We start from the raw sequence: 10,795 nt of genomic DNA on the forward strand, positions 1-10,795 counted from the left end.
TGGTTGCCCCTAGTATAATCATAATTTTAGTAAGGATAGCCATGATTTCTACATACCCATTTTAGATTCTATGTATGAGCAAGACCCCATTTGGATCCACCCAACTAAATATTAGCTATGTTAACTAGGAGAAACCAGCGCGCTAATAGCTATTGTTAGTTGGATGGTAGGTAAGACATTAGTTGGTTTATTAGCTGAGGATCCAAATAGGTCCTCAGCTACTTTTAATAGCTAACTATTAGTTGCAAGGATCCAAATAGGGCCTAAGTTGTCCTTCACACATGCATCGAGCATGCACGGTCTTAAGTTAGGCATAATGACCTCATGTTCCTTTGACCAAGGTAAATTCGTGACCTCCTGAAATCCCTCCATCTAGGGCTCTGTTTGGATCCATAGAACTAGCAACTAGTTGACTAATTTTTAGTCTCTAAGTATCCAAACAGGTAGACTAATTCTTAACCCACTAGTCATGGACTAGTTGTTAGTTCACTAGTTCACTTTTAGGAGCTAATAGGACTAGTTGTTAGTCCTAATTCATCCAAACAGCCCCTAGGTGTTATTGTCTTAGAGCTAGTGATGATTAAGTAATAAATTCTAACAAGCTTATTTTATAGGGACTTGAAAAACTCGCCTTTTCTAGTGAGGTTGCCTAGTTCAGCAAGGATATTCTTGTCTAGATGGCGAGCCAAATTAGCTTTCTCACGTTGGCAAATTGGATTGAGTTCCTTGCAAAATTTCCTTATTGGCCAACCCATCATGTATCTGCACCTGAACCCTAAATGCCACTAAATTTATTCCCTTTCCTTACTCCCATAGGTGACACCCACTAGCAGTGGCGGTTTGCTCACCACTGGTCCGCGTGCCACTGCTACTCTGCAACTGTGATCTATCGTGTTATTTATTTGTGGTTATATGCATTTGTTATCTATAACGGATTGAATACAGTGGTGAGAGACCATGTTGAAAAGTGCCCTGGCCTCATCCATGTGTGATGAATTACTAACACAAGATTAGAAGGTTTGATGCTTTTCTGTTTGAGTTCATATTCGTATGAGCTTGATTATGCTAATGGAGTAATGGCTAACTGGATGTGTTGTATTGTACTATTGTTCTAAGAGCATTTGGCCCCCTATGTGGCTTTTGGTTTATTAATGACGAATCAATTTTGGGACTAATCTGTCGGTGAGAATCATATGCAGCTATTAGATCCTTTGGAGAATGAATTAAACTTTGTGACTTCACAAATTTTAACAAGAAGCGGCAATCAATTCAATGAAAGCTTTAATTGTTTTACATTTTTGAATTTTAGTATAGGAAACGTGGTACTATAAAAGGGATATGAATCTCAAACACTTAAGTAAGTTAACGTTCTCAAAGAACTAACCAAACCATAAGAGACACATTCATTGGCATGTACACTTAGGAAAATGGGTTTAACTGCTCTAGACACGAATTAAAGTGTGTCTACTGTCTAAAAAAAGCGTAGCTACAGGGGGGTTGTCTAGTAGTGTACAAAGTCTAGAAGTTCCGATACTTTCTCCAAAAGTTCTAGACATCACTCTGGTTAGCCCACTCCTAGAAGTTTTTTGATGCTCAAGCATCCCTAGGTCCGGAAGTGTTCCGGAAGTTCTTCAAGAACTATATAAATTAATAATGGCTCTTTAGTGGGGACTATATAAACTCATACCTCTTCATCCTCAAGTGTTGGCTACTCATTCATTGTGACCTAACTTAAGCCAAAAGAGCTCAAGCACATTTATTGCTCTCTTCTATCAATCCTCTTTGATCCTCTAGCTAGATTTGGTGAGAAATTGTGTGAGAAGGGAAGGGGAATGGCAGGATTAGTCAGGACTTATCCTTGAGCACTTGAGTTCTTCGCTAAGCTAGTGCATTTCTTATGTTTGTTACTCTTAGGGCTTGCCCCTAGATGGCTAGCCGTTGCCCATGAGGACATGAAGCTCCCAACTCGTGTGGTGAGCTCCGAGAGGCTTGTATCATCATAAAGCCATTTGTACATTGGTCTCACCTTTAGTTTCAGATGACCTTCCTGACATGTGGGATCAGGATCTTGGCCTTGCGTGGCACCTACAGCTCAATGCATGCACTTGTCCTTCTTGAACAATAATTCATAGCTTAGCTCTTTGATGCTGTTTCTTTGTTTTCGAGGCCGTGTTTTACATATATTAGGAGCGGTTCTCTGATGCTGTTTGTCATGATGCTGGACAATGTGAAAACCTATGACTCTATTCCTCGGTGCTATTTGTGTTGAATGCCTTTTAATTTGTTCTAAGGTTATAAATATCTAGCTATAGCTGGCGCTATACGCAGAGTCTACTATTATTGTTTGAGGTAGGTCAAGCTATTTGTGTCCATGTATAATTTAGCTGCCATAGATGGCTATAGCCTTATTTAGCTTCACTATTAGCTATGTTAGAGGCCATTTACTAAATGCCATAGCTCGAGATTTGAAACATTGATTTGTTCACGGGCAGCATGCCAGCAATATTTAGGGGGTCTGTTGTTTTGACACCCTCACCCAAACAGCGGTTTAATATCTAAGGGTATAAAAATCTGGTACGTTCCAGAGGTTTTCTTGTGCACAAGAAAATACATGTGGAATGCAATTACAGGAGCAAACAGTTATGATGCTCCCCAACAGGGCTTAGAGAAGACAAGTCTTGGTATAGATGGACGAAATATAGGCGGCTCTGAATCTTACCAAGGATGATGGTGAAGTGGGTGAAGATCGAGTGAGAGAGAAGTTTTCTCATTTTGTTTTGGACGGCTATCCTAATGTGAATCAAGTATCTTATTCAATGTATCCAAGCTTTTCTGGGTTGCACATGCACTACTTAGATACAGACTAAGCCATGCATCTGAGCCGCTCTGGTGAAGTAAACCGTCCAAAAGGAGCTGCCCCTTTTGCAAGTGTTACTCCACACTTGCAGACATACAGATCCTCTAAACCAAGCTTATCCAAAGTTCGAAACTAATTCATCTGGACAAGTTCATGGAAATTCATCTCCCCATGGCTTGTATTGGACAAAACGACCAATGCAAATCCATCGCCATTCCTTTTTCAGCTAAACCTGATCTAGGTAGCTAGTATAAATACCCCAGCCTGTTGACCATGGTTCTTACCAGTGCATAGCAGACTAGCTGACCATCACACACAAACAGATCAACCACAAGTCCAAATAGATAGCTCAAGCTTTGTCAACAATGGAGATCGTCTCATCGAAAAAGATAGCGTGGTTCGCGCTCGCGTTCACCGTGGTGGCCGCCGCCGCCGCTGCTGTGGCCCAGAACACGGCGCAGGACTTCGTGAACCTGCACAACTCGCCGCGCGCAGACGTGGGCGTCGGGAACGTGACCTGGAACGCCACGGTGGCGGCGTACGCGCAGAGCTACGCGAACCAGCGCGCGGGCGACTGTCGGCTGGTGCACTCTGGCGGCCCCTACGGGGAGAACCTCTTCTGGGGCTCGGCGGGCTACGCGTGGGCGGTGGGTGGCGGAGAAGCAGTACTACAACCACGCCACCAACACCTGCTCCGCGCCGTCCGGCCAGTCATGCGGCCACTACACGCAGGTGGTGTGGCGTGCCTCCACGGCCATCGGCTGCGCCCGCGTCGTCTGCAGCAACAACGCCGGCGTCTTCATCATCTGCAATTACTACCCGCCACGCAACGTCATTGGACAGAGCCCTTACTAGCAACCTATATATATACATTGTGAGCAGAAGCATCGTACGCGCGCGTGATGCCATGCATGTCAGCATGTTGTGTTACTTATTATATGCGGCCCGCATATATGCATTTCAAGATTCATGTAGCTGTGAAATTTATTATATATCAAATAAATCACGTGGATCTGTGAGACATATATATAGCTACCTTTCCCTTTATATTATTTGTTCTTGATCTAAATTTTGGTCAGCTCACGTACTTGCAAATAACGTGCAATGCGTTACACCAGAACGTACAACTTATTACATGATCATGTGGATGTACGATTTGAGGCTCAGAGATTTATTAAATGATCGTCATCTATTTTGACATATTTGAAATCAAAATCTGTACCGTCGCTTGACGCATCTTATAAGATTTTGTATCATCGTTAGGCTCACACTAACTCATATAATTAAGTACGGGCCATGAGTCCGAGTAACATATGAGATAGAAAGGGACATGTGAGCATTGTTAGAATTGAAGTAAAAAAAAGATGGACGGAAGAATCCCTTCTCCCTATAATATTAACTTGCTCATGCATTGTAATGGAATGTATATAGCCTGTTGTGCAGTCACTTTGGAGTTTGGACTGTTTGCGCCCAGAGATCTATTCAACGACAGGGTCATTTGTTTCCAATACGTCCTGAAATCCAACTCCGTACCATCGCTGGACACATCTTAGAATTGCACTCCATTGTTGGATGCATGTTGTTGTAACTCATATGAGTATGGGTCATTGTTCTAACTCATATGATGTCAGGTCGTGAGTCCGGGTCAGATATAGGACAGGGGGTGTGAGGGCATTTTAGGAACTAAAAAACATGGACAGAAGAACCATTTTGCTCTTATGAATGACAGCAGGTAGCAAATAGTGTAGGTAATATTCCTACCGTGGACACTTAAGAAGCTCAAAATGCTGGGTGACCACCGACAAAATGGAGAAGAAGGTGATTATCATACTATGTTTTGGATTCACATAAATAAACCTAACTTCCTGTTTTTAGTATGATGTGGAAGGAGTTACTGTTAGCTTGAAAGAGTCTCTCTGTTAGCTTACTTTTACTTGTATCAGTATTTCAGCATGGTTACTTCTCATCATCCTTTTTGTGCACCTTGATCTTATGATCATGTTGATGGGCACACAGTCAGTCTCTTGCCGGTGCAAACAGAATGACATTGATGTTGCCTGCCTTTGCACTCACTTGCTAGGTAGGTTGCCTGAAAGTAAGTCAGTTTAGCAATTTATGAACTAGTCATGCCTTATTGCAGTTTGCAGCATATTAGAAATACTAGTACTTGTTTCACTATCTTTTTATATCTTCGCTTTTGTGAATTTATTAGTAGTCAAGGAATGGATGTAGAAGTTCACTATTGTTTGTTTGAACAAGAAAATGTTTCTTTTATTTAAAATGCAAATTGCAACGAGATTGATTCTATTATTCATGATGAACATGTGGATATCAAATTTGTATATATATGTAATGATAGATCTAGTTTAATCAATTTTGACATCAAGTGTTGTCTCCATTTGGAAACCAATTGTTCTATGCTTCTTATTAGATTTTAATCTAGCCTTGTGATATTTTATATGATTTTAGCTGCTATATGAATGAGTACAAAAATAAATTTAAGGACTATATACTTCAATTTCTCTGCCATCTAACAGATTTGATGGTACATTACTAGCAAAGAAATTTATTTTATGGCTATAGGGGCTAATTTTCTTGACAGTCAAAAAGCATTTTCCTGTATTCGTTGTTTGACAAGGATATAGTTCTAGTCCTGACGTCCAGGAAGTTCCTTGTCGACAGAAGAACCCATAAGGAAATGGGTGTACAAACAGAATTTTTTGTCCCTATCGCTTTTAGGTCTGTCGTATTTTCTAGTTAGTATAATGATAAGGAAATGACTTTTCCAATTTTCGTGTTAGTTTTTCAAATTTTCATTCCAGTTTCGCACTGACAGGGGAATTGTTGTTTCCAAGTAGTGCACCAAGAAACATCAAGGAAATAATACAAGAAACCTTGAGGAAAATACATTCCATTGGGAACCGACATATCCAATTACTATCCTAGATGTTATTTGTCTATCAGTTTACTAGCAAATTATATTTTACTAATGGCTTTCCCCAACATGAATAGTATTTTACTAGGGGCCCGTTCGGCTGGTATTAAAGCCGACTGAAGCTGTTTTGTTGTGAGAGGAAAATACTGTAGATTCTAGCTGATAAGCCGGCTGATAAGTTGAAGCGAACAGGCCCTAGTTATTAAACTATCTTTTTGGATTGCATTTAACACTATTGCCACTAAGACATGGTCGTGCTTTGTTCTGGTAACTGCTTCATCAGATGTCGCCATTAATCCACTTGACATGCAGAGCAGTGGTAATGACATATACTGATGATGATGATGATAATATTTCGAATGACGATGATGGCTCCGAGGACATGGATGAAGATGTTAATACTGATCACTACTGGAAACAGAGACTTTGCCGAGTGCAAAATTCTTTGCCGAGTGTGAAAAATCGGGCCTTGCCGAGTGCTGCACTCGGCAAAGAATTGCACTCGGCAAAGATTTCTTTGCCGAGTGCCGGAAACTCGGCAAACACGGGCACTCGGCAAAGGACTTCTTTGCCGAGTGCCAGACTCTCGGCAAAATCTCTACACTCGGCATAGGCTGCCCGTGAAATGGCGCCCCGCCACGGCCTTCTTTGCCGAGCGCCTACGGTTAGGCACTCGGCAAATATTTGTTTTTTTTGTTTTTAATTTCTTTGCCGAGTGCCCCAGATCTGGCACTCGGCAAAGATTTAAATTTTTTTTTTAAATTCTTTGCCGAGCGTCTCAGATCTGACGCTCGGCAAAGAAAATTTTTTTATTTTAAAAATACTTTGCCGAGTGCCCCCTGGACGGCACTCGGCAAAGATTTAATTTTTTTTATTATTTCTTTGCCGAGTGCTCCTGTGGATGCACTCGGCAAAGAGGGAATTTAAAAAAAAAATTTAAAACATTCTTTGCCGAGTGCCTGATGGCTGGCACTCGGCAAAGACACCCTTTGCCGAGTGCCATGCCCCGGCACTCGGCAAAGTTTTTTTGTTTTTTTTTGTTTTTGGCCTCCAATTTTTTTGTGCAGCCTTTTTAAAGCACCAGGAACTCCCAGTTACAATTTGGGGATTTTTTGTGGCTTTTTGTTATATTTAGTTACTTTATTTCGTTTACTTGAATTTTTCCCGGAAATTAGAAATTTGAACTGCACGTGGTACGAATAATGGAGTTTAATGATTCGAAAATTGATAGTCATGTTAGTGAGTGTTGTGAGAGGCCGTATCCAGGAACGGACCCGAAATTTCGGACATCTTGTTCACGAAACATGTCCGCTGAAATTGCGTGTGAAGTGTTTATAAATTCTATAAAAAGCAAACGAAGTCCGAAAATCATGAAACTTGTTGAGATGTCGTGATATCATATGTGGAGGCTATGATAAAAATTTCAGAAGATTGCGTGCACGTTGTCACGTACGATGCTTACAAACCAGGACATCTCCACATGTGATATCTGAAGGACATACAAATGCTTGAGCGATTACATTTCGGCAATGACAATGAAGACAACATTCCTCCTTCGGATAGTGTTGATGAGTTGGACAATGTTGATAGTGATGACGAGACCTATGATCCAGCTAATTTCAATCAGTGAAGATTATTTCTAATACATGTAATATTATGTTTTTTGTAATTATGTTTTGTTCATTTTTGCATATATTTCTAATACATGTAATACTATGTTTTTTGTAATTATGTTTTGTTTATTTTTGCACCTATTTCTAATTACGTCTTGTTTTTCTTTTTTATTGCAGGTGATTGAACAAAGATGGCGGGCGACCGTCATAGGTCTGTGAACTCGATTTACCAAAGACCACGCCGGTCGCAGGAGGGGGCGGAGGGGGCGGCAGAGGGATCGAACAGGAGGAGGAGGACCGCTAGCCGCAGGAGGGGGCCGTCTCCTCCCACGCCACGTGAGGAGGACCGCCAGCCGCAGGAGGAGGTGGCGCCCGTGGACGAGTCAGACGAGGAGTTGGTTCGGCAGACGGAGGAGGAGGAGGAGGAGGAGGAGGAGGAGGTGGAGGAGGAGGAGGAGGGGGGGAGGCGGCAGGCACAGGTTCCGCTTCCTCCAACTCCTCTTCGAGTGTCTACTTGCGAGGTCCCGCGAGCCTCCCACAGGTTCCGCTTCCTCACCAACGCCCAGTGATTCGCCCCAAAGGACAAAAGTAAGTAACTGTATATGTTATCACCACTACTTCATATGATATGATGAAAAAAACTAATAATTTTTCTTAATTACTTGTGCAGGAACTGGGTGGTTGTGTCGGGTGGTAGCGCACGGCTAGTCAACGGCATCCTGGGTCTTCTGTGCAGGCAGCACTTCCCCGGCATTGTCACGTACGCATCGAAGACGGAGCCGGCCTACTCGTTTGACCACTACGTCGTCGCCTCCGATGCGGAGTACCCCAACAAGGCGGCGCGCGTGAAGGCAGAGTTTTGGGTAAGTCTCCCTTGCACAACATTGCTCAATACGTCGCATTCATTAGACTTTTCTTGAAATAATGAATCGATACATCGCTTTTGTATGCAGACTTATTACAGATGCGAGGAGGGATTTGAGGCCAGGGCGGAGCAGGCGACTACCAAAGCCTGTAAAAAACTCGTCACCGACATGCATCACGAGGCGCGCATCCAGGCCATCGTAACCTACTACGGGTCGAAGCTTGGAGAGAGGAAAACCAAGAAAGACGCAAGAGAGATGCAAGCTGACCCGGGAGCAGTACCTTGAGGTAAATGAAGAACATCAATATTGATTCGATTTGAGATTAAGTTGGTTTAATTTGATCTTCTTATATGTCCAATACTTGATGACGTGTAGGTGATTCCCTGGTGGTGCCAAGCGTATCCCGAGTGCTGGGCGATGATGGTGGACAGGTGGTTCACGGAGGAGTACCTCAAGATGCACAGGGATGCCCGGGACCGTCGTTTACTGATGCAAGGTCCAGCACACCATCAAGGCAGCCGCAACCTCGCCGGATACAAACAAGCATGGGTACGCGAATTGATTTACCTATTGTCATGCTCAGTTCTGTCTGATTTCTAATCATCGTGCTATCTTTCTCGCAGTCGGCGTCACATAGTGGCCAGGCTTGCTCGGACTTCCAGGCATGGTGTATGGCCCACAAGGGTAAGGCGACGTCCGACGTCTCCTTCAACCTGGAGGACCCGCCCGAGGCATACACGAACCCGAGCGTCCACTCCCGCATCAGTGAGTACACTGAGGTGGCGAGGTCGCTCCATGGGACAGACCACGATCCGAGCACCCAGGACTTCGATGGAGAGGCCGTCATGAGGGCGGGGCAAGGCAAGAAGCATGGACGGTTCTGGCTTGGCGACTGGCGTCATCGACACGGCCTCTACTCCCTCTCTCTCCTAGATCCGAGCACGGAGCACGAGCGAGAGCCCAGGCCATTCGCACACGGTCGACCGCTGCACAGCACCGGGTCGACGCACTCGAGGTTATTCCTGTTTTACTCGTCATACATTGATCTTTACACACCTTAATTAGCTTTGCATTACTGAAACATTGGAGTGAAATATTGCAGGCCCGGCTGGAACAAGAAATGAAGGAACGTCAGGAGCTGGGGGCCCTAGTTGGAGGCCGAGCGGGCCGAGCGGCAGGCCCAGGCGTAGAGGCTGATGGACATTACGGATTTCCTACAAGGGCTTGGGCAACGTATGGGCTTGTCTCTGCCACCTGGGCTGTTGGTTCCACCTCCGCCTCCGCGTCCTGCAGCTGCAGCTACTCCTGTGAGTATCAAAGTTTTTTACTTTCACTTGTGCTTTGCTTGTATGGCCTCTATCGTCCTAGATTAGCTATCAAAATAATCTTGTCTCACATGCAATCTATTCTCCTTTGTGCAGTCTCCATCTGACGGTGGTTCAAATAATCCACCTCATGCACCTACGAATAATGCATCTGGGCCTTCACCACAGTCGCAGTGGCCGAGATGAGTGCATGTTGTATTTTTTACATTTGTTGTTCACTTGGTGATGGACTTGTGATGCACTTGTGGACTTTGATGGACTTGTAAACTTATTTGGATGGACTTGAGCACTTATTATTATATATTATGATGGATGTGATATGGGCGGATGGATGTGTGGATGGATGAGATATATATGTGATGGATGAGATATATATGCGATGGATGAGATATATATGTGATGGATGAGATATATATGTGATATATGTTTGTATGAATGTATTTGTCATGATGGAATGCAAAAAAAAATTGCCGTTTTGGGTCACTTTGCCGAGTGTTGCACTCGGCAAAGGACCCCTTTGCCGAGCGCAATGGTCACAACGCTCGGCAAAGCTAGCAAAATGGGCGACCAGAAAACAGATTTTCCAGCTTTGCCGAGTGCTGTGACTATAACACTCGGCAAAGAAATTTAAAAAAAAAATTAAACTTTGCCGAGTGCCTGTCATGTTGGCACTCGGCAAAGAGTTTTTTAAAAAATAATAATAAATCTTTGCCGAGTGCCTAGAGTGGCGGCACTCGGCAAAGAAAATTTTCAAAAAAAATAAAAGCTCTTTGCCGAGTGCCTTCCGGGTTGGCGCTCGGCAAAGAATTTTTTTAAAAAAAATAAAAAATCTTTGCCGAGTGCCTGGAGGTTTGGCACTCGGCAAAGAAAATTTTCAAAAAAAAAATAAAAGCTCTTTGCCGAGTGCCTTCCGGGTTGGCGCTCGACAAAGAATTTTTTTAAAAAAAATAAAAAATCTTTGCCGAGTGCGTGGAGGGTTGGCACTCGGCAAAGAAAATTTTCAAAAAAAATAAAAGCTCTTTGCCGAGTGCCTCACGGGTTGGCACTCGGCAAAGAAATTTTAAAAAAAAATTAAAAAATTCTTTGCCGAGTGCCTGCAAGGGTTGACACTCGGCAAAGTGACCATCAACGGGACCGGCGCCGTGACGGTCGCTTTTCTTTGCCGAGTGTTTCCGGGGCACTCGGCAAAGCCTTTGCCG

General features: G+C 43.6%; 1 pseudogene; it reads left to right on the forward strand.

The window, feature by feature from the left end:
* The first annotated feature begins 3,222 nt into the window (after window positions 1–3,222).
* LOC136543705 (pathogenesis-related protein PRB1-2-like) lies at window positions 3,223–3,712 on the forward strand (annotated as a pseudogene).
* The last annotated feature ends 7,083 nt before the right edge of the window (window positions 3,713–10,795 follow it).

This window comes from Miscanthus floridulus, chromosome 3 (assembly GCF_019320115.1).
Source record: "Miscanthus floridulus cultivar M001 chromosome 3, ASM1932011v1, whole genome shotgun sequence".
Lineage (NCBI taxonomy): Eukaryota > Viridiplantae > Streptophyta > Magnoliopsida > Poales > Poaceae > Miscanthus > Miscanthus floridulus.